Below are 6000 nucleotides of genomic sequence, written 5' to 3' on the forward strand. Positions count from 1 at the left end.
TGGTAGCGCGTTATCTGTCGTCTGCCACAGCAGGCCCGACGTAGGCGGCGCCACTGTTGATATCGCGCTTTGATCGCGCTGGTACAGTGGCTAGAGCGCTGGCCGTGCCGAGCGCGACAGTGGAACGGAGAAAGGAAGTGGTTGGCGCAACTTTTTAAATATAGGGGTTTTAGCTTCGACGCGTTTGATCTGTTCTGGACATTGTGCGCATGCGTGAGACGCATGGGCGCGAGCTTTCGCGCGCCGGCACGCGTACGTGTAGTTTGGCTTTTAACGCACGGATGATAAGCAGACGTGCGATAGTGCTTGACGCCAAGAATGCAGGAGTGCGCTCAAATACAACGCAGATTAGAACTGCCGTCCGGGGTCTGTAGTTACAATTGCTGGGCAGCCGAAAGGCGAAGGGACGGCATCGGGTCAGCATGTGAAACGGTCCACTAGGCTCGAGATGTAGAGATAGCTGCGCAATAGAGGAAGCGGCCTAATATATCAGTATGCACATGATCGAAACAATGATCGGGAGGCAGGAACCGTTGGTGCGCGCCATAGTATAACGAGTGACTTTGGTCGCTTGGCACGCAATGCAGCTACGGGACCGCGCACGAACGTCCGCATTGACACAAGGCCAGACGTAGCGCTGAATGACGAGTTGTTGAGTGGCCCGTATACCAGGATGAGGAATGTCGTGCAGAAGTGGAACGCCCCTGCTCCCTACGTCTCGAGCTGAGCAGGGGCGTTGCTGGGGTGCTTGTAGCTCGAGTTCCGTGCGCTGTGCCTCCGATAGGGCTCCGCAACGCGAGAGAGGGCACCGGCTGCTCTGTTCTCTGCTCCCTTGTATGCCGTATGTCCGTGGTGAACTCAGAGATGTACGCAAGTTGTCAAATCTCCCGAGCGAGGGTGTTTGAAGAGTTTGTGCTGAACACTAAAGTCAGAGGCTTATGGTCAGTCATCACATGGAACTCGCGCCCTTCCATTAAGTGGCGGAAGTGTTGAATGGAGGCGTAGATGGCCAGCCGCTCGCGACCCAAGACGCTGTAGCGTGTCTCGGCGGGTTCTAGTTTCCTAGAGAATTTTTTAAAAATTTTAATGATCAATACTGCAGACCACCGTGTGGTCAATGCAGGAGTGGCATACAAGTACTAAACAGATCGATAGCAAGCAAGTAACAACCAGACAGGAAAGAAACAACACAGACAATGCAAGACATGGGACACTAATTGCACACATAATACAGGCGTTCGAAATCGCGTACAAAATCATTTGAATAAAAAACAGTGGAGGGTAAAGCATTCCAGTCCGACTCTGATTTAGAGAAAAAGCTGTATTTATATTTTTACAGACAGTTTTACAGACAGTTTATTTTTCGCATTCAGTTTTTACAAAAACAAAATGCCAGGACTGGAGCAAAAAGCTGCTTTCTAGCAGCTTGACAAGGGCTCCGGCCCTGATTGTATTTGGCAGTGAAGATATTAAGAAAAAAGGAACGAAAAAAAAAATAACACACAAGATATACATGACATATACATCGTATTTGACATTGTAATAACTAAATACAATTTAACATGAACATGTATTTACATTGCAATCATTTCTAATCGTGATTGTTTCCCAGTATAACACATTGATAACAATATTACTCCAATCATAATATGCATATCACAGTCACATATAAACGTCTTTAACATGTTTCCAACAACAATCTGAAAAAGAAGATGTAAAGAGAAAAGAAAAACGTATCAAGAAGCATACGAACATTTGGCTATATGTAACAATTTACTGGTAAACCTAAATGCAGTCGAAATCACCGACACAAATTGAACAAAACGCACATGTTTAATTTTGATAATTTCGCAGAGAATAAAGGGAAGTGTTCTGCAGAGAAGTTGCGTTTATGGAATATGCACCTGTCTATTCACAGTTAGCATAATGCCCTTTTAATTTCTGCCGGGTAATTGTGCTTATATCAATATTCTTTTTTGAAAAGTTGTTCAGTAACACCGGCATTCTGCATTCTAATCTATTACGCCCTTGTTCAGTCCGTGAAAAAGGAACCGCCCATATTTCGCGATTTCGAATGTTGTACTGCACTTCACCAGGTTTTTCTAACTTGCAAAGATTAAGAAAATTGATATCATTTCGTCTTACGCTAGTAACGTATTTTACTGCGAGATTGAAATCATACAGCTGATAAAAGGGAAGAACGTTAAGTGCTGAAAATAAATGTCCTGTGTGAGCGTCATGCGCAACCTGAGCAACGTGGCGCAAAGCTTTTTTTTGTAAGACAGATAGCCTACTGAAATTTTTTTTGGACGTCGTTCCCCACACAAGGCTGCAGTAGTTTGCATGAGAAGCAAATATAGAATTGTAAAGCAGTAGCTTTATTTTTTGGGGAAGAGTGTATCGCAATTTACAAAGTATACCACACGCTCTAGCCATATTTGCAGTTATCCGCTCAACATGCTCATCCCAACTTAAATGTTGATTGAAGGTTACCCCCAGTGTTTTCACACTAGCTGCAATAGCAATTTTTTCATTACCAAGAAAGATTTCCAAATCACGATTTACACGTTTTTTGTACAGGAGTAAATAGTACTGCGGTTGTTTTTCTTGTGTTTATATCTAATGAATTTGCTTTAGACCACAGAAATAGATTACGCAATACGGTGTTTGCTAATTGTGACAGCTTTTCTATGTAATACGACTGGAAGAAAAGAGCTGTATCGTCAGCATAAATTATAAATTGGGCATCATTGCTAATATTGATTAAGTCGTTAATATATATAATAAAAAGAACGGGCCCTAGTATGCTCCCTTGAGGAACCCCTGCATGTATGTTTAATAAACCTGAGCGATCATTTCCAATACTGACACATTGGTTTCTTTTGTTTAAGTAAGACTTAAGAAGCTCAAGAGGCAAACCGCGAAAACCGTAATGGTCTAATTTCATTAATAACGTGATATGATTAATCCTATCGAATGCTTTGGAGAAATCTACAAAAACACCTAGTGTTATTTTCTTTTCCTCAAACCCTGTCAATATGAGATCTTTTTGCGTTAACAGAGCCATTTCTGTAGACATGCCGTGACGAAAGCCGAATTGATGCTGAGTTAACAGAGAATGTTTCTCGCAAAATGACACAACACGCTTACAGATGATTTTTTCAAGTCCTTTTGAAATTATTGGAAGTACTGACACGGGCCGATAATTTGAAAGGCTGTTTCTGTCACCAGATTTAAACAACACAGTAACCTTTGCACATTGCATGCCTGACGGAAATACTCCAGTAGACAGACAAACATTGTATATATGGGTGAGGACTGGGAGGAGGGTGTCGATAACAAATTTAATCGGCTTTATCTGTAGTCCGTCAATATCGCGTGCTTGGGTGTTTTTTAGAGACATAAAAATAGCGTACACTTCATCTGGAGTTGTAGGTCGAAAAAATGCACTTTCCGAGTTTGGAACACCTAGAAAATTGGCAGCTTGAATGTCGTGCACGCTAGATACAAGGTTTGTAAAGTACTCATTAAAGCGGTTTGCTAAATCTGTGCCTTTCAAGTACCGTCCATTTTCATTTAATTCGAGTTGCATATTTCGGCCCGTATAGCGATTTAGTAGCCTATTTATGGCCCGCCACGCAATGTCGCTTCGTAAATCTGCTTGATTAAATACTTTTTCAAAATAATTGTTTTTTGCGTCCCGTAGGAATTTAGTTACAAAATTTCGGTACAGCTTGAAAGCGGAAAGGTCATCATGGCATCTTGTGCGCACAAAGTGATGGTACATTTGATTTTTTTTTTCGAATCAACCTCAGGCATTCATTTGTGAGCCATGGTTTGCGTAACTTCTTGGACTTACGTACATTTTTGTACTTAAAGGAATTGTTATATGTTTCCTTTAGTATCAGCATAAAAGCATCGTACGATTCATTTGCATTTGTGCATTGAAGTACCGAGCCCCAGTTTGTTGCCTGAAGCCGATTGTGGAAATTTGCTAATGTTTTTTCATTTATTTCTTGGATGATGGACGGGTTTGACCGAGCCCTGGCACCAAATGCGTCATTTTGTTTTGAAAACATATAAACAGGTAGATGGTCCCCTATGTCTGCTACAATGACTCCGGCTTTTACATTGTGAATAGAATTATTCGTAATAAATAAATCAATTAAACTTTCAGAGACATCTGTGATGCGAGTAGGCGTGGTTACTACGTTCGAACAAGAATAGGAATCAAGCAACAATAGGAGATCACGCGTAGCCGCATGAGACTGTAGCAAATTAATGTTGAAGTCCCCGCCTATATTAAGGGTCAGTTTATTCTGACAAGCATATTCAAGTAATTCTTCTAAGAAGGCAAGGAAGCTTTCATTATTCCCTTCAGGCGGCCGGTATATAGCTACGAAAAGACTGGATCCATGTTTCAGTGTTAGCACTTCATAATCTAGCGTAATCTTTGAATATTCGTTGAACAAACTGCATGAAAGCCGTTCTGATACAATCTGAAGCACGCCCCCACCACGACGATTCTGTCGATTAAGGAAGAAGCTTTGGTACCCAGGCAAGTGCAAGACATCATCTTCAGACGTGTACCATGTTTCGCTTATCATAATGACTTCAAAAGAGAAAGTAAATTCGTTTAAAAGCGCAATTATTTGGTCTTGGTTGTTTCTTGCCGATTGGGCATTGAAATGCAAGAAAGCAATGTGGCCGGTATCACTAGGGCAGGTAATGGTATGTGGTAGCGACATATTCAAAGGAAGTATAAGTTAAACGCACTGGCCACGCATCCTCTCTAGCAGATCTTCATGAGGTCCTCCTCGCTCGATATACGGATAACGTTAGAGTTCTCCGTTTTCCGCGCGAGCACCTTTCCATTCTTCACCCAAGCAAAGCTCCACTTCATTGCTTTCTTCTTAGCAACAGTCATGCCAAGAAGTTTTTTGAGTTGGGGACACAAATGTTCGTTTACGAACACTGACTTCGTATCGGTAAAGCCAATGTCTTGCGTTGTCAGCCTTGTCCTGCGTGCCTTTGCAATGACTTCATCGCGCTTTGTCCGACGAGCAAAAGCTACGACAATGTTTTTGGCACTTTCCGCGTTCCGCACTGGAACACGGTGACAGGCTTCAATATCGTTCTCGGTTATCGTCACACCCAGCGCATCGCCAACCTTACCTAATACATGCCTGAGATTTTCGTTCTCGGTGCATGGAATTCCCTTCACTTCAATGTTTTTGTTGCGCGAGTATTGATCCTGCGCGGTTATCTTAGATGCGTTTTCACGCACTTGTTTTTTCAGTGATTGAATTTCCACGAGTAGTGGCTCTTGCGCTGCTTTGAGTGCAGCATTTTCAGCTTTTACACTCTCACATTCAGACTTCATGTCTTCGTACTGTTTGCTCATGAACTCTACGCTCTGCTTGAGGTCTCGGATTTCTTTGCGAAGGTCGCGTTTAAGGTTACCTAGTTCGCGTTCGAGTTCAGCGACGTTTCCCATGACACAAATTAGCAGCAATGCAAACAGAAAATGAAGCACAATACTAACACAAAATTGCTCCCCAGAAAATAGATTACTACAGTTGACAGTTGGCAGTAGAGGCAGCAAAAAAATAAATTAAAAAAAATAATGATAGAAAGGAGTATTTTTCAAACCTGTGAAATAGACAAGAAAACGTCAGACGAGCCGACTTCGGTGCTGCCTCCACTGCCAAATGACGTGGGAAGGTTCCACAGGTCCCTTTTATCAGCCCGGCGAAGAATTCACGGTGACGTAAGTAATCCACGTGATTCCGACTTGCAGCTGCAGAAAGGAGCACTTGTAGTCCTCGTCTCGCCCGACACAGTCGCACGGTGAAGAACGGGATTCGACACAACACCCCTGCCTCAGAATATCAGTTCGCACGGGCACCTGTGAAATAGACAAGAAAACGTCAGACGAGCCGACTTCGGTGCTGCCTCCACTGCCAAATGACGTGGGAAGGTTCCACAGGTCCCTTTTAT

The sequence above is a fragment of the Dermacentor silvarum genome, chromosome 4 (genome assembly GCF_013339745.2).
Source record: "Dermacentor silvarum isolate Dsil-2018 chromosome 4, BIME_Dsil_1.4, whole genome shotgun sequence".
Classification (NCBI taxonomy): domain Eukaryota; kingdom Metazoa; phylum Arthropoda; class Arachnida; order Ixodida; family Ixodidae; genus Dermacentor; species Dermacentor silvarum.